Source organism: Saccopteryx bilineata, chromosome 4, assembly GCF_036850765.1.
Source record: "Saccopteryx bilineata isolate mSacBil1 chromosome 4, mSacBil1_pri_phased_curated, whole genome shotgun sequence".
In the NCBI taxonomy this organism is placed as follows: domain Eukaryota; kingdom Metazoa; phylum Chordata; class Mammalia; order Chiroptera; family Emballonuridae; genus Saccopteryx; species Saccopteryx bilineata.
Window position 1 is genome coordinate 62,793,501 of NC_089493.1, and position 25,552 is coordinate 62,819,052.

The following is a 25,552-nucleotide window of genomic DNA, read 5'->3' on the forward strand; positions in this document are numbered from 1 at the left end:
CCTCCTTGGCTTTAGAGCTTTGCATGAGAAATGCAATAACAACAACAACAACAAAATGACAGGAGGACTCCGGGATGTGGGCCTCCCTGGCCCTGATTCCCACCCTCCAGGCTTCCCTGTCACGGCACAAGATGGGAATAGGAGGGTCACCTGCAGCCTACTTTCCTCACCCCCAGGACAGACCCTCACGCAGAGTCAGCTGGTTCACATGGGGGGCTGGGGGCGCTCCCCCTGGGGTCTCGAGGGAGGGTGTGTGCTTGGTCCTCGCAGTTTGTTCCTTTCTCCTGGTGTGCACAGTTCACGGCTCACTGTCCTAAAGAAAAGGAAAAGCAGGGCACCCTCATTCCCCACCACAGTTTAAGGGAAACAATAGTGTGAAGGACATCATTTATGCCTCCATCCCGCAGCATTCATTCATTGCACATTTCCTCAACCCACTCTGCACCACACCGGTGCCTGTTGCTAAGGAACAAAGAAGACAAGCTCCTGTCCTCAAGTCTGAGCAACTACTGCAGGGAGAGGCATGGAGCCCTTGGTGGGGAGGACGTCCGTCAGGTGCAGGTGAGATGGTGGTGTACGCCACCCCCTTCGTGTTCTGCATAGGGTTGAACAGTAAGGTTTTCCAGCTGGTGAATGTCTTTTGGGCAAACATTGTTTCTGGGCTATGATACAAATAGTTGTTTATATAAAGTCACCCATAGTATTGTTTATTGTTAATATTAACAATAATAATATCATTAATTCACTCAGGCTGAGCATAACTCTTTCTCACCCTGGTGGTAGACAGCCTTCCTCACTAGACTGACTGACAGTGATTTGACAGCCCTCTCCCCACCCCCACCTCAAAGCCCACCCCTTAGCAACCCAGCAACCCAGGTGATCAACCCAGGGATTAACCCTGGCACATCATAGGTTCATAGTAGAACTGAGCTGATGGGCAGATGCAGCTCAGGGATGAGGAGCAGGCTGGTCTCTAGAGGCCCTGGGGCTGTGGGGCAGATCCTGGCCCTGCCACTTCTCACCGGGGTAGGCTTTGTCTGAATTTCCTAATCAATAGACCAAGAATAGTAAGGTGGGAGTGTCCTGAGAATCACAGTGCATGTGGAGCCAGACAATGAATAAAGGGTTCTTTAAGAAGCTTTTTAGTATGGAGTCAAAATTTACAAGGAAGGCCCTGGCTGGTTGGCTCAGCGGTAGAGTGTCGGCCTGGCGTGCGGGGGACCCGGGTTCGATTCCCGGCCAGGGCACATAGGAGAAGCGCCCATTTTCTTCTACCCCCCCCCCCCTTCCTCTCTGTCTCTCTCTTCCCCTCCGGCAGCCGAGGCTCCATTGGAGCAAAGATGGCCCGGGCGCTGGGGATGGCTCCTTGGCCTCTGCCCCAGGTGCTAGAGTGGCTCTGGTCGCGGCAGAGCTTCGCCCCTGGTGGGCGTGCCAGGTGGATCCCGGTCAGGCGCATGCAGGAATCTGTCTGACTGTCTCTCCCCGTTTCCAGCTTCAGAAAAATACAAAAAAAAATTTATATATATATAAAAAAAATTTACAAGGAAGAGCTTCTTTATTCAAACGTATTTTGGGCAGCTCTGTGCTAGGTGCTGGGGCACCTAAGAGCGCCTAAAAACAGGAAGCAAGGACTGAGGGGCAGGGAATGAGGGGAGCAGAAATGAGTGGGTGTTAGCTGGGCAGACAGAAGCCAGACGGGCCAGATGAGGAGCCAAGGAGGTGGCCACTCAGCCAGCGTGCACCCTAACCCAGGCCCGAGGGAGTGGGCAGGGCCACATCTTCCCTGCCCTGAGATGGCGTAGGGATTGGAGTCGAAGGATCATGCAGAGAGTCACAGATGGGCTGAGCCTGCTAGGTCGTGGGTTCAGTTTCCGTGTCTGCCAGATGGTTGCTTTGACCTCAAGCCAGGAAGGGTGGTCCACAGCTCAGAGCGGAAACAGGAAACACCCTCTCTGAGCAACCCAGGGAGATGGACAAGAGGACTGAGCAAAGTGCTGGGACAAAGAAATCCCAACCTCATGCTGGTTCCCCGGAGCGGAGAAGCAGCACCCCAGGAATGCCATCGTGTGGCCTGAACAAGGCTGGACTGAGCCCACCCTGACAGGCACATGGTGGCAGGAGGGTGCATAAGCTTGAAGTGGCACTGTTGCCCAGGAAGGCTGCAGGCATTGGACTTTCAGTTGAGCAAGAGCATCCCCTGGGATGTAAATTGGTAATTGGTCCCACCCACCCAGTGAGTGTGGAGAGCTTTTCTGCTTCCAAATGGGGTGAAGTCATATCTTCTGTGGTCAAGAACTTTTACATGGATCCTAAGCTCCTTCTTAAAAAGATGACATGCCTGACCTGTGGTGGCTCAGTGGATAAAGCGTCGACCTGGAAATGCTGAGGTTGCCGGTTTGAAACCCTGGGCTTGCCTGGTCAAGGCACATATGGGAGTTGATGCTTCCAGCTCCTCCCCACCCTTCTCTCTCTCTGTCTCTCCTCTCTCTCTCTCTGTCTCACCCTCTCCTCTCTAAAATGAATAAATTAAAAAAATAAATTAAAAAAAAAAAAAAAAAAGATGACATGCTACAAATCAAGTATCTGTGGATGAATGAATGCATAAACCCAACACGGTATATCCATACAGTGGAATATTGTTCAGCCACTAAAAAGCTACAATGTGGATGAATCCTGAAGATCTTACACTACTTGAAATACCTGACACAAAAGGTCACATATGTTTCCATTTTTATGGAATGTCTAGAACAGGTAAATCCATACAGAAAGGAAGCAGAGGTGTTTGCTAGGGGTGGGGAGAGGGAGAGAATGGAAGTGACTGTTTAATGGGTTTGGGGTTTTCATTTGGGGTGATGAAAATGTGTTGAGACTCGATATTCATGATAGTTGCATAATATTGTGAATGTACTAAATGATACTAAATTGTACACTTTAAAATGATTAATTTTATGATTTTCTGTTATGTGAATTTCACCCCAATTTAAAACAACAACAACAACTTTGCAGCTGAAAGAAGACAACTGAAATGCTGTCACGGATGCCCAGGCAGGCAGGTCCGCCTTCAGGAAGGACTTCCTCTCCCAGCGCCCGGCTGCCCCGCCAGGTCCGAGTTGCCAGCCCCTCCCCGGCAGCCACAGCTCCTCCCCGGGAGGCCACCCCCAATGCCTGAGTGGCTTGGGGCTGGAAAGGCCCGACCCCCAACGTCCCTTTACAGCGCTGAGGGCGTCACCCAGCTGCAGAGCACCCAAAGGTCTGCAGAGACTGCGCCTCAGCTCAACTCCTCCCTCTGCCCGCACTTGCCTCCTTCTTGCCACTTCCCTTCTCGTCCCGGGTGTGGAACCCAAGAATTCTCCCTGACAAGCCCCCTGCAAGCTGCCCTCAGCCTTCGAGTCAGCTTTCTGGGGACACATGGCAATAGAGTCTCGCAGGAGAGGGCTTTAGTGCCCAAGCAAAGCAGCGGGCAATAATCTTGACCCCTTGGGGGTCCAAGGCCAGAGTGTACTCCTTGTCGTCACGTAGAACAGATGGTGAGGGGCCGGGAGCCTCCGGTGTTTCTGTTTATATCATCTGAGGAGCAGTTTGGCGGAGCGCGCCTGTCGTGGCATTTTGGTTTCACAGTTGCTTTGGGACCCTTGCCAGGAAAGGGCCTCTGACGGGGAGAACTTTGGAAAGACATCCACCCAACCGCCCTGATCCCCCAGGTGACTCGTTTCCAAGCCTCTTAAAAATAGAAGTGTGAAAACCATTTAATTGCCAAGAAGCTGTGGGGTTCCGTGCTTCTGTGGCCATGGTCAAGTTGGAGTGCCGCCTTGAGATGCCTGAGGAAAACAAGTCCCTGTTTTTCCCCTTGGCCTGTGACTCAGATGGACCGACACACTCCGGGGACGTCAGCAGTGCCAGGCCAGGAGTCACGTGCCAGGCCGTGGTCCCTGGAAGGCATGCCTGTGCTATAATTACGCAGGGCGGTGGAGGTGTCCAGAGCAGCCTCCATGTCTATCACGGCCTTTCCTTCCAGCGCTGGGCTGTGGTCAGAGGGCATGATTGCCCTGTGAATGAGGCAGAGATGGCAGGTAGGACGCCTGGGCCCTGGGAACTCAGGCAAGTAATGAAGTCACAACCTCAACGTTTCTGCAACTTATCTTCCAAAAGAAAATATCAGAATGGCTTATTTCCACAGGTCCAAGCAGGTTTACTTTAAAAAGTGTTTTAAGAGCCTCGGATAAAGCAGGGCAACAGATTAAGAATTCACTTAACTGCAGCAATTTGAAACGTGTGATATTTTGCAGAATCGGGGCTGACGTTTACTTCGGGGGAAATTCTGAGGGCAAAGTCAGCTGAGCAAATGATGTTGTAAACGGATGTCACTGTAGTGGAGAATGAACAGGCTTTTCCAGAACTATAAAAACCTTCCATTTCCATATAGCAACTGATAAGCTAATGATACATCATTTTCTTGTCTCCATTAAGACCCCAAAGAAGTTTTCCTGCCTGAAATTTATCTCATTTTAAATTCTACACTCACTTGAAGCCATAAAACTGTTTAGTTTAAAAGATGTGGTTCAGATTTCATTTCACTAATGTGGTGAGCCCCCCCACACACACACACACTTAAGTGAGATAGCAGTTGGTAAAACACCACACCAGTTATTGGGTCAATATTGTGGGTGAAATGCCATCCACACTGGGCTCTGTGCCCTTGGCCATCTCTTCGGAGAGTCAGGCTTTATGATGTTGCCCGTTTCTGTCTGTGCACACACAGATATCGAGCCCAGCCTCGTTGTCAGGACTGAGATGGGAAAGGTCTGCAGGCAGAACTGCCACTGGGGGCAGCCCTGGCTGAGTCTAACCCTGGGTTTTGGGCACAGCTGCAACCAATGAATCTTGGGTCTGCAGGCTCTGGGACTTCATATCATTCGCTGTTTTGTGTGAAGAAGGAAAGAAGCAATAAGAATTGTATTTTGGACCCTGGCCAGTTGGCTCAGTGGTAGAGCATTGACCTGGTGTGTGGATGACCCAGGTTCAATTCCTGGTCAGGGCACACAGGATAAGCACCCATCTACCTCTCCACTCCTTCCTCTCCCCCTTCTCTCTCTCTCACTCTCTCCCTCCCACAGCCATGGCTTGACTGATTCAAGTGCATTGGCCTGGGCACTGAGGTTGGCTCTGTGGAGTCTCTGCCTCTGGCACTAAAAATAACTCGGATGTGAGCATACCCCAGATGGGCAGAGCATCAGCTCCAGATGGGAGTTGCTAGGTGGATCCTGGTTGGGGTGTATGCAGGAGTCTGTCCTCTCTATCTCCCCTTCTCTCACTTGGCAAAAGAAGAAGAAGGAAGGAAGGAAGGAAGGAAGGAAGGAAGGAAGGAAGGAAGGAAGGAAGGAAGGGGAGAGAGAAAGAGAGAAAGAAAGAAAGGAAAGAAAGGAAAGGAAGAAAGAGAGAGAGAGAGAGAAAGAAAGAAAGAAAGAAAGAAAGAAAGAAAGAAAGAAAGAAAGAAAGAAAGAATTGTGATTTGGTTGAAGGTGCTGGGAACCACCTGCCCCAGGAACTAAGTCTTTCTCCTATGACGTTTCCACAAGGGTCTTTTGTGGGGCACACAGACGAGCCCAGGGAGAGGCTCCAGGGTCAGGGTGAGAGGGTACCATGCTGACTGGGACAGGAGCCTTCCTAGCTGCAGGGAGAACAGTGTGGCTCTGGCCTGGGGCACTGAAGGAGGCCCCGCTCCATTTGGGCTACTCAAGGGTTTTGTTCTTAAGAAGTGTAGCCCTGGGGTAGCACGTCACAGAGACAATGGCCATGGGGGGAACGGCACTTTGAGAGTTTCATCATTAACACATGGCACTCAGGAGTTCCAGTGAAAGGACTGTCAGTGGACTCAGGTGAGATGGTGTCTGGCGGCTCCCAGAAGGGGCTGGGAAATGTTTATGGGGAGCCCCTGAGGTCCTGAGTTAGGCGGAGGTAAGTGGGATGAGCCCATGGAACATGAGCACTGATGCTAATGCCACTTGCTGGGTATGAACCTGCCTGAATGGAACTGGGTTAGGTGAGGAGGAGGTCAGGGACACGTCAGTGTGCTCAGGGGCGTGAGACTACCGGAAAAGTGACATGATATAGAATCTCTTGAGCGGGTTTTAAAGAGATTCTCAGAAAGGCTTCCAGGGGAGAGGGCTGGCAGGAGCGGAGGCTGCGGTTCATTTTCTCAGCAAAGGCAAGGCAGTGAGGAGCACGGCTCACTCTGGGTTCCAGTTTCGCCTCCCGGGTAGCCGGGGAGATATGGTTATTCTACACAGGTGACTTAGGGTTGAGTGGCAATCAGGATGGGATTTGGTGTTCCTCCAAACCTGGTCAGCACCTGGAGACCTAAGCAGACAGGTTTGCTCTGAAGGAGACGAGACAGCTGCAATAATGTCTTCCACCCCAGGAAAAGTATGCGCAGGGCTGAGGGAGGGCCAGAGAGGATCCCTGCCCAAATGGGTAAGACGAAAAAGCAGTCGCCAGCTAGTCCTTACTTTACCAGCGGAAGAGTTGATAGGCACAGCACGGAAACCTGGAACTGTAGAAAAATAGAGGAGCACCGGCTTGGAAAATGCCAAACAAAAATACGTTTTTAAATTTGCCTACCGCTTTGGAATATTGTGAATAATAATAATAATTGTTGTTTTTTTTAAAGATGGATCTTTCCCACTTTGCTCCTCTTTAGCTTGGTGAGTGAACCTGACCCCTTTGAGCACGCACCAGTCAGGAGGGTAGGACAAGAAGATGGGGCTGTCCTGGGGGAGGCACTTCACAAGTTGGTGTCTTTCCAAAATGTTCTACCCAACAACTGGGTAAGTGCAGACTAGGTTTGTGAAAGATTCTTCTAGCAAAAAGAATTCTCCAGGGGGTTCTTCATAAACTCAGTTCACGAATTTGGAACTATGATCATTGAGTAATTATTAGAACAAGGATCAGACTTTTGGGTTCAAAAGGCAGGCAATGTTTAGGTCACAGCAGGGGGGCCAGGCTGGCCCGGGGGAGGGGGCACTGCTGATTTCTACGGTAAGCCTGGAGTAAAAAGAATACCCCTAAATTTAGAGCAGAGGGCATCCTTCCCGTTGCTGAGAATTATCTTACAAGTATCAAGAGGCAGTCTTCCCGCCCTGGCTGGTTGGCTCAGCGGTAGAGCGTCGGCCTAGCGTGCGGAGGACCCGGGTTCGATTCCGGCCAGGGCACACAGGAGAAGCGCCCATTTGCTTCTCCACCCCTCCGCCGCGCTTTCCCTCTCTGTCTCTCTCTTCCCCTCCCGCAGCCAAGGCTCTGTTGGAGCAAAGATGGCCCGGGCGCTGGGGATGGCTCTGTGGCCTCTGCCCCAGGCGCTAGAGTGGCTCTGGTCGCGGCAGAGCGACGCCCAGGATGGGCAGAGCATCGCCCCCTGGTGGGCAGAGCGTCGCCCTTGGTGGGCGTGCCGGGTGGATCCCGGTCGGGCGCATGCGGGAGTCTGTCTGGCTGTCTCTCCCTGTTTCCAGCTTCAGAAAAATGAAAAAAAAAAAAAAAAAAAAAAAAAGAGGCAGTCTTCCCAAGGGTCGGCCAGGTGGACCTGCCTGTGGAGAGCCCCCTTCTCCCAGAAGCAAAGGGGCCTCTTCTGCCTGAGGCTGGGCAGCAGCGCCTTCGCCAGCTCAGTGCTCCCAGCATCCTGGCCTGCAGCCCTCCAAGCTCTCTGTCATGCCTGTTTTTTATCCGATTGTCACTCTTCACATGCTCACATTCTAGAGTTCTGGCCACCATTTCTGTGCTTGGAGATGGAGGTAGTGGTAGGTGTTTCGGACTGAATTAACGCACCCTCGTACCCCTTATTCAGATATTGAAGTCCTAATACCGGAACTACAGAATGTGACTATTTGGAGATGGTGTCTTTAGTGAAGTAATTAAGTTAAAATAAAGTCATTGGGGTGGGCCCTAATCTGATGACTGGTGTCCTTTTAGAAAAGATGATCAGGACCCAGACCCACACAGAGGGAGAAGAGGGCCATCTACATTCCAGAGAGAAACCCTCCCACCAGCACCTTAGTTTTGGACTTTTAGCTTCCAGAGTTGTGGGAGAATAAATGTCTGTTGTTTAACCACCTGGCTGGTCTGTGGGGCTTTGTTACGGCCCCAGCACAGGGAAACAGTGGGGGAGGGAAAAAGGAGTTACAGAAGAAGTTGCTAGGACCCTTGAGAAGGCCAGGGCTGAGGACGTGCAGGAAGGAGCTGCTGGGGGTGGAACTGGAAGTCGGGGGCGGAAGGCCAGCTGGAAGGCAGAGCAGGGGCTCCAGGGAGCTCAGTGGCAGGGAGCGCCCGCCCTCTCCGCCCGCCGCATCCTGATACACTCTCCCTCCATTCCAAAAGGGCTTGAATCTGCAATTACCAGGAACATGCAGGAACAGCCAAAAGTACACGAAACACATTTCCTAAGACGTGAAACACAAACCAAAGTTCTGTTTGTTCTCTGACAATGTAAACATTACACGTTTTATTAAGAGAGAAAATAAAAAGCAAAGACTCCACATGAGGCTCTCTAAGGAAATCCCATCACTGCCTCCTCGAAGGAATCTGCGTTCGCCAGCGTTTTAGCCCGGACAGCCCTCAGATGGTGGCCCAGGAGGACGGCCGTGTCCAAGGGCACGTGAGGACTTCGGTAGGCCCTGGGCACCTTTGCCTTCGTGGACTATCTTCTCCATCAACATATAATATTTACAATTATACTTTACCACTGTGTGGGTATAAAGATGACTATGTTAATATTGTGTATTAAAATATTTTCTTCAACCTAAAAGTATATTTCTTCTTTCTGATTTTAAAAGAAATGAAAACATCCCCGAGGGCCTCTGTGGTGTGGGAGTCGTGGGGCTGCAGCCTCCTGGACCTCCGTAGAGAGCGCCCTGGCCCTGGTGAGGGAGGGGCCCGGAACCCTGAGGCCTCAGGCTGGGCAGGGGGCAGGGTGGTTGGGGGAAACGGGCGCTGGCCCTTGGAATATGGAAAACCAGACTCGGTTCTTAGGGAAAAGGGGGAGCAGGGCACAGGGGACGAGACCAGGATGCAGTCACGGACCATTGCTTGGTCCCCAGAGCAAGTGAGAGCTGGAAGGGGAGCTCTGTGGTGTAGGCTGCTGGGAAAGGACCTTGGTGCTGTCTCGCCTGCCCTGCTCCTGCCCCCTCAGATAGGGGGCCTTTGAATTTCCCTTTAGAGCATCAAGGCTCGTCTGGAACCTGGGGTCTGGCTGGAAGGTCAGCTGGCCTGGGGACGGGCACTGAACATCCTGGCAGGAGACAGGCAGGGGTGCGCTGGTCACGGTAGCCCAGCTGAGACAGCCTGCGTCTTACTGTGTCCTCCGTAGTACCCAGCAGAGCACTGGCTTGGGGACAACTGCGAAGTTCTTTTTGACTGATTGATTAATTACCACTAAGTTTGCAGCCCATGGGATGTGAACCCAATCACCAGCACATTGAACCTCTGCCCAATGGTCACAATAACTTCAGGCAGCAGGGAGCGCCCCAGCGCGGAAGTTAAAGGTGGGCTGGGCAGGTAGGTGCACAGAGCGCGGGGCCTAGGTGACCAAGAAGGGCAGGGACTCCAGAAAAACTGGCGCAGGTGCTGGAGGTACCGTGATAAAGTAGCAGCTGACAGAGGCACCTTAGAGCTAGAAAGAGCCCTTGTTGGAAGGAGAGGTGCAGGTTGAAAAATAAATCAAATGTTAAGAATATACAGCTCACAAAAATTAGGGGATATTTATCGCTTTCTAGTCATTTTGAAATATCCCCTAATTTTTGTGAGCCGTATAATTCATCACTCCCCCTCTCCCAACTGCATCTCTCAAAAGCACCTTCCCTGTCTGGTGACATCTCTTCCCAGACTCCGTGCTTCCTTCCTGAAGGGCAAAGGGCACTGCTCTACCCGGCCCAGGAATATATCAAGTTCATGAACGGGGTGACTGCCTAAGCTGACGCTCCCCTCGGACAGCTGTGATCCGGAGAGCCCCTTCATCACTTGTCTTTGTCTAAAAATAAACGTGGAGGAAAGAGAAGAGTAGATCCACCCTTCAGAGGGAGGCCGGCAGGGCCACTTCTGAGGACCTCCACTCCTAGGGGCCCACTCCGGGATCTTATTTGTAATTAAAGCAACGTGGCCCTTTCAGCTTCAAGGGAAAACATGAGATGAGAGTAATCAGGGGTGACGAAGAGAAACAAAGGCAGTGCACGTAGGAAGCACAGGGCAGAGCCAGGCAGGACATGTATTGCAACTGCCTTTACTGCACATGCTGATAAGCTTCTAACAATGCCTGGTTCTTTGATAAGCTCTAAGATTGCAGCATGCGCTTTGATAGCTCAAAAAGGGAGTCCCCCAGTTAGGCTAGGTCATGGAAAGTGGGTTGACAGAGGGAGAAGTAGGGGTCAGCGCCTTGCCTTTAGAGCCTGGATTTAGTCCCTGTCTCTCCCCAACTTCCTCACAGTTTACACAGATGGCATATGAGGCCCAGACAAGTTAAGTAACGTGCTCAGGGTCACACAGCAAATTAGCAAAAAATAAATAAAATAAAAAATTCTGGATAGCAAGCCCCAAATAACTGGATTCCCAGTGTTCTTTGTTTAGTTGTTCACTGAGCCATTTAATCAAACGGTAATTATTGCACGTTCACTATGTGCTCTATTTGATCTTGTGTCCAGAGTGGTTTCTCAGCTGTCTGGTTCTCACTGGCCTTTTTATCATCTTTCATCCAAATACTATCCACACACGTCTTAGCCCAGGGTGTCTGTGAGTCTCTCAAGCTGACTTGCTCCCTTTCTGCCTGCAAGGCTGGGCCTTCAGGGAGCTTTGGACGTTCTAGACGCTTTTACATAAGTTCTACCAAAATAAGTCGTTTCTTATTTCACAGGAATTTTCCCTGTTCTCCTCCCGTGGGTGAGACATTCTTCAAGAGAAGGAGGCTTTTCAGTAGGAGTAATGGTCCTCATTTCCAGATTCAAACATTAGCACCTTACGAACACACGTGCGCGCACGCGCGCACACACACACACACACACACACACACGCACACGCACACACACACTCATATTCTCATACTCAGACATTTACCCAAATGAGTGCTTAGGATGGTACCTCTTCTTCTCTCTCTTGTTTTCTAATGAATGGGAGACAGTCTTGCTTCCCAGTCAAAAGATAAACTGGGCATCTGTCCCAATCAAAGATATAAATGAGGACATTTTCCTGCCAGGCATGTGAGTGGGGGCCCCTCCAGAAGCAGTCCCCCTCCCCCAGCCAATGTTTGCCGCTGCTGTTTGATTGCAGCTGTGCTGGTCCTCCCTAACTCCCCCCTCCCATCTGAGTTAATTGCTGCTGCCATGGGTCCCAGAGCCCTGGGTCTGTACACTGGGGAGCAAGTGTAATTTCTTAGCCTGCCCTGCTGGTCTGCGCTGTGGTCATCTCCATGTTCCCCGTGGCACCCAGCAAGGTCCCTGCCACTTCAGGAGAATCCAAACGTTGGAGGGAGAGAGAGGCTGGGAGCCACACCTGCCAGGTAATTGGAGCTCCAAGAGCCTGAAATTTCTCTTTGTGACTTTAACTTGTTATTATGAAAAATGTCAAGAACACACAGGAGTGGGGAGAAAAGAACAATCCACGTTCATGTGTCTTCATCCAGCTTCGAGCGTCATTCATCCTCTGACATTCTTGTGTCATCTACTCAGAACACCTTTTGCTGGAATAGTTTAAAATAAAATACCTCCCAATGTGAGACTGAGATAGAAGAACCACTGAATGTTGGGGTTAAGTGAGCCCCCAACAAGCCAGGTGGGGCTGCAGGCCCTGCAGTGGGTGCGGAGCCTGGGACAACCCTGGCCCCGGAGCTGTGGAGGGCAGTGTAGGCACCGCCATCAGCTCCCGCCGGATCCTGGGGAAAGAGCCCGGGGTGACTGGTTTAGTTCTTCCTGAGCCCAATGGAATCCATCCAAAGGATCCTCTTGCTTCCTCTTCTCCAACTCCCCTCTCCCCTTGTGCCACACCCTTGCGGTGTAGGGATTATCGGTTCTGTTTTACAAGCAAGGCCATGTATGCTCCAAGAGGCTGAGGACCTTGCCCTCAGTGGCTGCCAGTCAGCAGAAGCAGACGCTCACCCGGCTCTGCTGAACTTCAAAGCCCCAGCTTGACCGAAGGTCTCACCTCCTGGCCTTGTTTTATCCTCCAGAAAGGTGCAGTCTGCATGCAACCTTCTCCCAACAGCAAACAGTCCTGGCGGCTCCTGGGTCTCTCCTGGGTGGTGGTGAAAGCTGCTGGTGAAAAGGTGGCTTTGGGGGAAGTTGAACCTGAATATAAGAACTAGGATTTAAGAAGCGTGTTGAGTGAGTGGGAGAAAGTTTTATGGGGGGACCTCCAAAGCCAGCCGCAAAACACATACAATGGGGAGCCGCTCCTTCCCTCCCCCAGAGGGTTGGAGTCTCCAGCCAGCAAAACCCACGCTGCCTAGGGGCCTCGCTCCCCATTGTCTCTCCTGTCCTTTGATGTCGGATAAACCCAATTCATCGCTTTCATATCACTACAAAGGAGCCTCCTAATTACTTTGTTTAGGCAGCTTCTTTTCCAAATATTAAACATTTGGTCTTCTCGGCCCTCCAACCACTTAACACCATCCAGGTTGTTGCAAAATACACTTTTCCCTAAACTAGTTGGCAGACTCTTCTCTCCCATTCCCAGCCTCCCTGGACGGATCTGGACACCTCCCCATGCCCGCAGGCGGCACCAGGAATAGCCCTTCCTCTAGGAGACAGTGAGCGCCCTGTCCTGCTAGGACCCTCGGAGAAGCCTCAGGGAAACGGGAGTCATGCAAGGGCTCAAGGGTGGCAGGCTTGTGGGGCAAGCTTTGCCCTAGTGGTGGCTGGCTCAGCACCTAGCCCAGGGCCATCTGCCACTTCCAACTGCCAGACCACGAACTTGGTGGCCTGTGTGTCTCCAAATGCCACCTGCCCGGTAGCTAGGGGCTTTCCTTGTCTTTAAAAAAAATCACTCTGATCCTGGAGCACCCTCCCACCACCAGCCTCGAGGCCCCGGCACCCTTTCCTTAGGAAGGGACGTTGGCTCCCATTGCTTCCTCCTAGACAGTGATTCATGGTCTCCTTTCTGATACTTCCCTCCTGGTCCCATGACCCTTCACCACCTGATGTCATGTGCACCACCTGTCCTGCTGGCTCTCTCCAGGGTGTGGGCTTGTCCCCAGAGGATTTTGCCACTTGGGGCTGCACCCTGGATATTCCTCCTGTCTCTTTATGGGCCTCTTAGCTCTGGCCACAGATGACAACCTGCTCCCCTGCTGTCAATGTGGAAGGTTTCAGAGGGGAAACCTTTGAGCAGAATCTGTTTCCTTCTGTGCTCTCTGCCTCCATCCCTGCCTCCTTTCCTGCCTGCCTCTCTCCTTTCTTTCTTCTAACTTTTTCTTTCTTTCTTTCTTTCTTTTTTTTTGAGAGACAGGGACAGACAGAGAGGAAGAGAGAGAGATGAGCAGCATCAACTCATAGTTGTGGCACTTTAGTTGTTCATTGATTGCTTTCCTTTTTTTTAAATACAGAGACAGAGAGAGAGTCAGAGAGAGGGATAGGGACAGACAGATAGGAATGGAGATGAGAAACATCAATCATCAGTTTTTCGTTGCAACACCTTAGTTGTTCATTGATTGCTATCTCATATGTGCCTTGACCAGGGGACTACTTAGACTGAGTAACCCCATGCTCGAGCCACTGACCTTGGGTCCAAGCTGGTGAGCCTTGTTCAAACCAGATGAGCCCGTGCTCAAGCTGGCAAGCTTGGGGTCTCAAACCTGGGTCCTCCACATCCCAGTCCGACGCTCTATCCACTGCGCCACCGCCTGGTCAGGCCGATTGCTTTCTCATATTAGCCTTGGTTGGGGAGGGAAGCTCCAGCCAAGCCAGTGACCTCTGGGCTCAAGCCAGCGACCATGGGGCAGTAGGGGGATTCAGCTGGTTCGCACCGGCTTGGCAGAACTGATACCGAATTTTTTGTTGAGTTTGGTGAACTGGTTGTTAAAATGGCACCTGTAATCAGGGTTCTTGCAATGTGAAAACCACAAATTTACATTTCTCACTTTTTTTTTTTTTTTAATTTTTCTGAAGCTGGAAACCGGGAGAGACAGACAGACTCCCACATGCGCCCAACCGGGATCCACCCGGCACGCCCACCAGGGGTGAAGCTCTGCCCACCAGGGGGCGATGCTCTGCCCCTCCAGGGTGTCGCTCTGCCGTGACCAGAGCCACTCTAGCGCCTGGGGCAGAGGCCAAGGAGCCATCCCCAGCGCCCGGGCCATCTTTGCTCCAATGGAGCCTTGGCTGCGGGAGGGGAAGAGAGAGACAGAAAGGAAGGAGGGGAGGGGGGTCGGAGAAGCAAATGGGTGCTTCTCCTATATGCCCTGGCCAGGAATTGAACCCGGGTCCCCCGCACGCCAGGCCGACGCTCTACCGCTGAACCAACCGGCCAGGGCCTCTCACTTTTTTTTTAATGTTCATCTGCGCAACAGCATATTCTAAGAGCGCCCGTAGTAATGTTCATCCCATATGTAGGTAAAAAAAATTGCAAGTGAGGATGCCAATCAAGAAGCAATGTCGAAATGTCTTAAATAACAGTTTTGTTTTTTGTCACTTATTATTTAGCATTTTTCATTAACATTTTAAAACTTTCTTTTTTTTGTTTTTTTTGTTTTAATAAAATAAAATATTTTGCAGTTGAGGCAGAGAAATGGAGAGGTAACTGGAGAGAGAGAGGCAGAGAAATGGAGAGGTAACTGGAGAGAGAGAGGCAGAGAAATGGAGAGGTAACTGGAGAGAGAGAGGCAGAGAAATGGAGAGGTAACTGGAGAGAGAAGACCGAGCTGATTGAATGACAAGGAAGCTTTACTGGGAAGTCCCTTTTATTTTTTTATTTTTATTTTTTTTAAGACTTTATTCATTTTAGAGAGGAGAGAAGGAGGAGAGAGAGAGAGAGAGAGAGAGAGAGAGAGAGAAGAGAGGAGGAGCGGGAAGCATCAACTCCCATATGTGCCTTGACCAGGTAATCCCAGGGTTTTGAACCGGCAACCTCAGCATTTCCAGGTCGACGCTTTATCCACTGCGCCACCACAGGTCAGGCCTTTAAAACTTTCTTATAACATCATCTAGTTTTGTGTACCTCTTTTATTATTTAAGTATTAAATTCATGAAATAATAAGCTATCTTTCAAGATATTGTTTTTCCATACTTAAAAGTGTCATTAGGGCAGAGAACTGGTTGTTAATTCTTTTTTAATCCCATCACTGCCATAGGGGTCATGTTTATGATCCTGCACTCAAGCCAGCAACCCTGCCCTCAAGCTGGTGAGCCTGCACTCAAGCTGGCAACCTTAGGGTTTTGAACGTGGGTCCTCATATCCTAGGTTGGCGCTCTGTCCACAGCGCCACCGCTGGTCAGGCTCTTTCAACTTTTTATCATGAAAAATGTCAAACATCTACAGTAATGAGTATAATAACCCCCCCACATTCCTATCACCCAGATGAACAACTACCAACTCCCTGCCTTGTGCCATCTAACCCCCTATCATCCTCAGTCACTGAAGCTAAACCAGACATCCTGTCACTCCTCTGTATGCACTTCAGTGTGTCTCTCTAGAAGACAAAGGTTTGCCTGACCTGTGGTGGCGCAGTGGATAAAGCGTCGACCTGAAAATGCTGAGGTCGCTGGTTCAAAACCCTGGGCTTGCCTGGTCAAGGCACATATGGGAGTTGATGCTTCCTGCTCCTCCCCTGTTTCTCTCTCTCTTCTCTAAAATGAATAAAGTCCTAAAATTTTTTAAAAAGATAAATAAAAGACAAAGACTTTTAGAAAACAACCACAGTATCATATCTAAAGTTATAAATACAGTGGTGCCTTGACACACGAGTTTAATTTCATAGCCGAGCTTGTGACTCAACTTGCTTGTGTGTCAAATCAAATTTCCCCATTTAAATTAATGGGAATGCAATTAATCTGTTCTGGCTCCCAAAAACCACACGGATTTTTTGTTTTATATGCTTTTAAATAAGAAAATGTACTTTATAAATAACAAATACATACATATATATACATAATAAGAGAGAATGTAAAGAAATAAACTAGTTTATGAAGTGTATTTACCTTCAAGGTCAGGCGAAGATGCTGGTGGAGGGGGAGGATATATTAGCATAACAATGGCCCTTTCCAAGCAGGAAGGTAATCAGCAGTTTGCAATCAACTGCCTTGCTCTGAGGGCAAGCACACATGTGGCTGCCCAGCACCGTTTTTTAACAATAAACGTGCACAAACTCAAAAAACACAAATTTTTTTGTCATTTGCCAATACTCATGATTCAAATATCCGCTCGTGACTTAAAGCAAAAATCCTGTGAGTGACTGCTCGTCTCTCAAACTGCTTGTGATTCAAAGTGCTCGTGTGTCAAGGTACCACTGTAATTATTTTCTTGATAGCATCAAGTGTCCAATCAGTCTTCAAACCTCCTCAAGTATCTCAAGGCTTATGTTTGTAGTTGGTTGGTTTGAGCCAGGATCCAAACACAGGTCACCTACTGAGCAGGGAGGCTTGAGGGAGCCACATTCTGGTGTGGGTGTGGGGTGACCAGTGGGGAGGGGCAGGGTATTCTCTCCATTCTTGCTCTGCCTCCCTTTTGGTACTGATTCTCCTGGACCTATCACCATCTAGCCCTTGAACACTCTCCTCACTTCCTGGTCAGACTCAGGGGCGTGGCACTCCTTCCAGGCAGCCTTCTTTGCACCCTGCCGTGGCCTTCAGCCCTGGCCAGGGTCCTTGTCTTTTGGTACCCAGGTCCACTGTGTTTCCCTGGTCACACTGTCTGCTCCTATCGACTTGTCTATCTTCCCACGCCTCTGTGATGTGAGCGGTGGCAGGCCTGCCTGTGCCCCACACACTGTCAGCCTGTGAAGCTTGCGCCGGTAAGTGACGAGTGGGTGTGCATGTCGGCAGGTTTTGATTTGCTGCTCTCTTTGGCTTGCTTTCGTGAGGGGGTCCGGAAGCGTTCGCTCTGCGCCATGCACCGCTGAACTCAGTTCTCGTAACCATCACGCAAGCAAAGAGGAAACTGAAGCTCAGAGTTGTTAAGTTAGTCAAATCTCATGGCTGCTAAATCGCAGTCCCTCCTATCCTCTGTGGCTCTCCCCAGCACCCGTAAAGGGCCATTTCGGCTGTTAATCCTGGATGCAAAGTTCCAGAAAATGCCAGTAATAGAACAAGATGGCTCCCACTTCTTAGCTGTAGAAAATTCTTTTCACTATTTCTAGTCAGGTCGCAGGGTGATTACTCCCTCTCCATCCCACCTTCCTCCCCAAGCCCAACGGAGCTGAGTCTCCACTGCTGGCGTCCTCGGCCCCCCACAGCTGAGTGTGCCTGGAGCAGGTACTTCAAATGAAGCAGGTACCTCCTGCTTAACCGTGCCTTCCTATGCACCAGCAGGCAAGGAGCAGAGCACAGAAAATAAACGTATATTTCCATAGATGATCCTTGCAGGAAGGCACCTTCTCCTCCCCGCTGTTTCTGCTTGTGGACTCGTTGCCCTGGGTTTGGACTAGGCAGGAAGCACTCGGGTGCTGGGACATGTTTACTACCTACTCCTCCCTCTACACCCCTGGACAGAAGGTCGCTGGTTCTTGGGGAAGAATAGTTCCTTTGTGTTTCCTTTCCTTTCTTCCTGGCGCCTAATTAGGATTATGCTTGGGAATCAAGCTAATTAATCTCTGCCAGTCCGGGGTAAGATCCAGCTTCTTGCATTATCAGTGTTGATCAATAACTCACTGCTGAGCCTGGAAAACAACCCCACTCCTTTCATCACCGGCCTGAACGAGGATGAGGCTGATGGCCTGCGGGAGGCCCAGAGCTGGGGGGGGGGGTGGCAGCCCGCCTGCCAGGAGGGAGGTGTCGGAAAGGGTCTTCTAGCTGGGTCCTCCCGAGTGAGGTGGCCTCCATGGCAGGGTTGGAGCTTCGCTTATTATGCTGCTGCTTGGAACATGATCTGACTTCTCGGAGCATTAAGGGTGGTCACGGGGAGTACTCACACAATGGAGAAAAACCACCATGGCAAACCACTGGGTGTATTTTAGGACAAGGTGATCCTTCCTGCTGACCAGAGCCTGGCCACAGCCTGCTTACAACACTGGGCTGCCACCTTGGCCCAATAGGGACCAACTGACCAGGAGAACAGACCCAGGCTTGCAGGAAAGGGGGCAGCAGAAGGTCAGATGTAGTATTTAGAGCTCCTAAAAAATCCATGCTGTCTCTGGGAGTCTTCTGGGTCTTGGTAGAGTAGGTTTTCAGGGATACCCACGTTGCCCTTGCCTCCAGAGGGGAAGACACAGTTGTATTTCTGCCCAAGGAGACTATTGATAAACCAGAGGGAGACAAAAAAAGATAATGGAGACTGTGGAACCCAGGAGGGGCTCTTAAGACCTTTGGAAGTCCTTGCCTTCATCATATCAAATATGTTAAAATGAGCTCAAATCCTACAGGAAAAAGTAATTTTATTTTGCTATAACAATTTGAGATGATTTTTATAATTGTTTTTGAAATAAATTTGATTTTTTGCAGTTTGTCTTTTCAGGTCGGAAATGCCTTCACAGGCTTTGCAAGGCTCGGAGGCCCTGGAGTGTGCTTACTGTGCGTAAGGGTAAATGGCGCGGAGAGCTGCGGGGTTTGGCAAGGGCCCGTCTGGTGGAGCAGGAGCCCCGAGCGTGAGAAGGAGAATGGCAGTCTGCAGCAGTACCTGTCAGCTTTGGGACGAGATTGTAGGTCTAAGCCAAAGGGAACAGAAAACCCGTTTCAGGCTGTCTTCCACAATAAATGATTAGACAGGGAAAGATAAGGAAAGCAGGATATTTCTACTCCCATGAACATACCCTAGTATAGGGCAGAGGTAAGAGCTTCCACAACTGGGGACACTCACACAGGGAAATACCCCAAAACTGAGAACATGTGGCCCTCCAAACAGAGGTGGCCCCAAAGACTCTCTGGACCATCCACTGACTGGGACTATGGTGCCCTCCTGGGAACACCAGAATACTGAACACTGCAACCTCAGAGGCTCGGCCAACTATGCCAGCCCACATCACAACCATGGAGGTGGGGAGGAATGTGATTCACCTTTCCTAATTACATGTGTAGGTGTATTTTGACTGTATAATGCCAAGGGAGAAAGAATTGCAATGTTTGAAACACTGATCAGCCTGCGATCACCTATGGTTTCAGCAATTGCAGAAGACCCTTAACAGAGGTGTTGTGGAAGCTAGGGAGGGGCACCTCTGAGATCTCTTTTCAAGGGACAACCTGTGCAGTCAGCTGCCAGCCTCCAGGTGCAGCAGCACCCTTGCTGCAGTGTTCTGGGGTCTGTCTCCCCAGGTAATGCACAGCCAGTGACTGACCACAGCAGAGATACAGGTTCCTTAGCTTTTTTGCCCAACACAAGACTCTGCAATAGGCAATCTTCTTGGACCCCACTGCACAGCCCAGGACTTCCTCAGAACTCCAAGGCAGGGTGAAGCTCTTCCTGCTTACTTCTCCTCCCCCTCCCCCTCACAGGTGTCGGATCTGCATCATGTTCTGAAGGCCGATCTGGCTCCTCTTGATTCCTTTTCTTTTGTTTTCCGTAGGTGCTACATCCAGTAAATCCCTTGTACTTCCCCTCCTTGGCATCCGCTTCCTAAGCACCCAAACTGATCCAGCCATCAACCCACACAGGGTGCCCAGGGTAGAGCCTACTAGCTCATTCTTGACATGGGAAGATTTTAAAATGTCTTCAGAAAATGTAGGCCACAGGTGGGTGCTGAAAATGAGTATTTCATTGCATTGGCCAAAAATAATGTAGGCTTCTGCAGAAATGGGCTGACATCTTCCTGAGGTGTCTGAAGAAGAATGAATCATCCTGGGAGCTGGTTGTAAGGAAAGCTACTATTTATTTAAAAAATATTTATCATTTATTGAGTACTTGCGTGACAGGAACCATGGTAAGAGCTCTCCATACATTGTTTCATTCTGTCCTTACCCAACTCTAGTATGCTCCTCCATTTGTCAGATAAAGAAATGGAGTTAATTAGATGTTGGGCTTGGATTTGAACTGAGGACTGTTGATGCCAAAACGAATACTTTTTTAAAACACACACATATACACCCACACACATGATGTGATGTGTATTTAATTGAGTTTCCATGGAAGAAAAAAATATATAGAGGATAGGAAAATAAAAGAAAAAATGGAATAGAGAGAAAAATAAATTCAATGAATAGAACTGGGCTAAAAATCTGTAAAGAGAAAAGAAAAAATAAAGGCACAGATTTTTGTAGAAAATGTTTTAAAGAATCTTGATCTGTTACTAGGTTATGTGTTCTTGGAGACATATAAGCTCTCTGGGCCTCAATTTTTATAAATGAAGCAGTTGATGAGACGATTTCTAGATTTCATTCAGTTCTAATGTTCTTTTTTTTCTTCTTAGATGTAACTTTTAATTCAGCTTATCAGAGAAATAAAACTAACACCTTGAATTACTTTTACCAAATCCCACACTTAGTGGAAGGATCTGCTGGGCCTCCACTGTGGATTGTAGATTTCAGAACTCACCCAGAGAAGCAACCTGCCAGGACCCTGAGAGGGTGTAACAGGACTGTGGGCACTCACACACAGGCCCTACAGAGCATCCGTCCCATTGTTCAGGCTCTTCCTTGGCATGCACTCCTCATGGCTAATTACTAGGAGTATTTTTGATGGTGGTGGCAGTGGTGGTGTGTGTGAAAACTGGGATGAAAGCAGAACTTTAAATCTGAAAACAGTAAGTAAAACCATACTCTAATTATGACATAGGCTTTTTTGTGAGAAAAGGGACATTAAAACATGTGAAAAGTGTTTTGAAGAATGTTCATTTGAAAAGCCTCATTTGAGTCTTTTTCCATTTTCTTTGTTTTTTTTCCTAGACCTACAAATTAGTTATTAACTATTAACAGATGTTTGGTCAGCCTTCAGAAAAAGGCTAAAAGGCTCCTCTCAGTAGAGAGAGCAAGAGAAACATATAACCCAGAGAAGCTACAGGCTCCAATACCTACCTAGCTTTACAACAGTGGTCCCCAACCTTTTTTGAGCCACGGACCGGTTTGATGTCAAAAAATATTTTCACGGACCGGCCTTTAGGGTGGGACGGAAAAATGTATCACGAGATCGAGACAAGCGTCAAGAGTGAGTCTTAGACGGATATAACAGAGGGAATCTGGTCATTTAAAAAAAATAAAACACCGTTCAGACTTAAATATAAATAAAACAAAAATAATGTAAGTTATTTATTCTTTCTCTGTGGACCCCGGTACCAGTCTGCAGCCGGGGGGTTGAGGACCACTGCTTTACAAGACTGATTTTGTCTTGATGGTTTCCCAGGTAATATTGTCAATAATGCAGACATGAAAAGCAGTGTGCGCCTTTCACCACAACACACACAAAAGCCACTATTGAGGTGAGGGATGTTAACTAACTTATTGTGATAATCATTTTGCAATATATACATATATCAAATCATTAAGCTGTATACCTTAAACTCCCAATGTTATATGCCAATAGTATTTCAATAAAGCTGGAGGGAGAAAAGAAAAGCAGTGTGGGCAATTCTGGGAGGAATGAAATGGAGAAAAGAAAAATTGTATTTTTCTTTGGGAGGAATGTAAAAAACTCACTAAGTTTACTATGTTAAAAAAAGATGGCACATTTATTGCTACATAAATGTTATATACATATTGTGTTTTCTGTTACAGTGACAGAAAAATTTTGAACTTCTTGCTGCTGGTTGAAAAGATTTATCAATAATACCTTCAATTTGACACAGGATACAAATCTGCAATAAACCAACAATGGAAACTGGAGAACAAGATGAGAGGCAATTCATCTCGGACTATTAGCTCTTACAATACTCCATAGGTACTACACGGTATGCTAGAATCCTACTATGGTCTTAAAATGCTATTGTAAATTTCTGATATTAATGAACAGGTTATGGTAAATAACCCTACATTTTTACTACCTAATATAATAAAATAAAGTAAGAAACTTTTTACTGAAAACTTTTCGATTTCAAAAATCTAGAAAGAGTAATATTTAGAATTCAAGAAATTTTCTTACAAGATTATTGTATAAAAGACTAGCTACAGTGAAAAATAAGCCAAATGTTTTTTCTTTCTATTTTATGAAGGAAAGCTTCTGGGCATACTGCAAAGTCTAATATAGCGAAAAAGACAACAAGCTCTGAAGAAAAAAGGCCAGGCAGTGGCATATGTTCACTCACACATCATAAGCAACAATTTCTGTTTAGCTGATAAACACTGAAATGAAGAACAAGGCCACAGATAGAGTCTGATGTAACTGGAGACTATATGAAAATTAAAGTAACCAAAAAGTCCACTAAGTTCACAAAAGACTGTTTTTCTTGTTAGGAATCATCCTGATTGGCGGATCTCAAGTTCTGTCTGTTTTTGTTCTTTCAAATTAACAGAAATCTTTAAGTTACATAGTGATTTGGGTCCTTTCTCCTGTGTGCTGATTGCCACTGTTAATATTGGCTATAGGAATTATTAAGCCAAGACAACCTTGTTTAGCATGTGTTTTTCTCTCCCAGGGTGGTTGCGGTGGAAGACAGATTTCATGGAAGTTCAAAGTGATTATTAAATCTTAAAAAACAACTCTTAAGGATAAGAGACAGAGGGGTGTGCCATAATATACAGTATTAACATGGACCAACAAGTACTGATTTAATGCTAATCTGGCTCATCTTCTTGGGACAGAGGCAGATGGTTTGCAGTTGATTAAATCACCCACTCAATTCCTCCCCACTGACCAGCCATCCAAATGACAGAGATCAAGGCTAGGATAAGGAAACATGGGTGACCACTGTTCTTGTATCCCATTTAGTAATTAGCCTCAGAGTGGTGCATTCATTTATCACACTACCCGCCTTGGTGACTACCGGAATTTGTTATGGTCACCGTAACCACAGCCTGCAAATCTTTTTTGTATTTTAAATCCACTTTGTGCTTACTTATAGCTCACACTTTACAAGTACTATATGAAGTACTTACTGCTTGGAAAACAAAGCAATTTCTAAATAATAGATTCTTCCCTTGTAATTTACACTTCTTGCTATTACAAGCTTTACTATGAAACCTAGAAGCTTGAAAAGTCGTGATTATTAGAAATAAAGAAATATTTATTTTAGGGAAAATCTAGGGGACATAATTTCCCCTTTCAAAATCTTAGCTAAGCTATGGTCTCTGCTTATCTTTGTAAGTTAAATATGCAAAGCACATAGGGCTACATGGAGGATTCTGGACTGTGACCATAAACTATCCAGATTCAGAGACCAAATATAACACCCACAAGGAGAAAATAAAAATGAATGAAAAAAATGAGCGAGAAATGCTATACAAAGTAATATTTTCCTATTTTATGGAAAACACTATTCATATGGCAAAAGGATAGGAGAGGGTAACAAAAGACTTTTCCCTTCCTTTTTAAGACACTAATAGGTATGCCGGGAATGCTAAGGGCCAATGGTTGTCACTGCTTTGTTCTCTGCACGTGAACAGCTTTAACAAATGCTGGCATCAGCTGAGTGTATATCAGCTTTCCATAATAACTTTTTCCCTTTATATGTAGACCTTACAGTTCCATAACAATAAATAAAATTTGTAGTTACAATGCATTTGTCAATTCAGTTTAGGCACAAGGCAACTTCCACGGTGAGTGGAGAGATCGAGACAGTCTCTGATTGTGCAGAAGCGATACTCTGCTTGCAACAAAATGATATGCTGCAAACGTCTCATGGGCTGATGTTCTACCTGATGAGCTTCCTGTCTTCACTTCTGATGGAAGTGTTGACCAGTTGCTTTGATCGTAGGATTACATTTGAGTTTCTTGCTTCAAGTGTTTTGTTTTTTCTTCTCCCTCCTATCAGGTTTGTCTTCAGATAATCTGAGTTGTCCAAGTCCTTATGAGGAGAGTTCACCTTCTATCTAGCCTACTGATAACTCTGGAACTGTGGCAGGCAGAGCCAAGGGAGAGAACAGAACCAATTAGGACACCATTGTTAAAAATAAATACCTCTCCAGAAAACCAACCAACCAACCAACCAAGAAAAATTGATATTCCTCATACCCAGGTTTACACTAAATTAGCAGTCTGCTAAATGACTTAAAAATAAGCCTCTTTCTTTCAAGGCGTAATTGAAATGGTTTTACTTGATGTAAGTGGTCATATTTTTAAAAAAAGAGATCATGTGATTATAGAACCACAAAATATAGGATTATTCTCCTCTGTGACAACTGTGCAAATCTTAATTTTGGCAGCACTTGAGTCAGCAGTCTGTGAGCTTTGAGGTTCTACTCATTGTTCTCCAGTGGAGACATGTGTTAAATAAAGTATACATTTACTGCTATATCCAGTCATCACACTGAGCTTATAGTTCACATCTACTCCAAACTGAACATTTCTGAAGGCAAAGATCATTTTGTACTCATTTTCACATTGATCCCCATTCCTGGTCCAAAGTAAGACCTCAAAAAGTATTTGCTCGAAGTTTTAGGGACATTTCACTCTATTTTAGTATAAATCTTATACATATTTATATTCTTTATATAATATATACAGAGTAGTAACTCTAAAATTTTCCATTTTTGATGGATATAGTTTTATGAAGACTCCTACTTTTCACTTCCTTTTAAAACAATAACCACAATATTGTTTTGTAATAGAGTGATGCTCTTTTGTAATAGAGAGATACTCAAAGCTGCCTGGCTGTAATAATGTAAATTATATGGAGGATCCTTGTACTTCTACAGTCATTCATTTTGTGCTCATTTATCAGCTAATTTGACCCTAGCAGCTGTTTCCTGGTGCCTAGTCTCTTGCTGGCTTTAATCTGCCATTCAGTTCTATAAAGAATTGAAGGTTATCAGGTGAAACCAGACAACCACCTTTATGAAATTAGCAACCCTTAAGATATATTTTAAGATAATAAACACTGGTCTATAAAATCTAATGGAACAAAGTGCATTCAATTTATTTCTCATAACCTTGAAGCTTTTTTTTTTAAAGGATTCTTGATCTCTTTTTGATAGGTGATAATCTCAAGGTTTAATTTAACCTAAGTGGGGGAATTTCCTCATTATAGAGATATGGGTAGAGATATGAAAGTCATATGAGATATAGAAGCAGTAAAAAGAGCAGGAAGTAAACAGAAGGAGGGAAGACAGATGTGAGGTAGGGCGGGAGAGTTAAAGGGAAAGAGCTGGAGAGAGAGGGAAGAAAATAAGAGGAAATGATTATAACAAACTACAGACAAGAAAAAGAAGACATAGGCTCTGAGATAAATGTGACCGGTGAATTCAAAGCGTTCTGTTCACAGCTCGGTGATTACCCGGGCCCTGGACATAAGTGACCTCTCATCATGCTTCTTTGAGATGATCTGCCAATTTAGAAAGTCACCTTTGCATTAAGAAAC

The 25,552-nt window shown here is 47.3% G+C and overlaps 1 protein-coding gene across 12 annotated transcripts in view; it reads right to left on the reverse strand.

The window, feature by feature from the left end:
• Positions 1 to 21,742: 21,742 nt before the first annotated feature.
• Positions 21,743 to 25,552, reverse strand: part of TCF12 (transcription factor 12) — a 374,569-nt gene continuing 370,759 nt past the window's right edge. For all 12 annotated transcript variants that reach the window (XM_066276118.1, XM_066276120.1, XM_066276117.1 and 9 more), the window contains one exon: positions 21,743 to 24,088. The gene's annotated coding sequence lies outside the window, so the exon portion shown is untranslated. The remainder of the gene's footprint in view (positions 24,089 to 25,552) is intronic.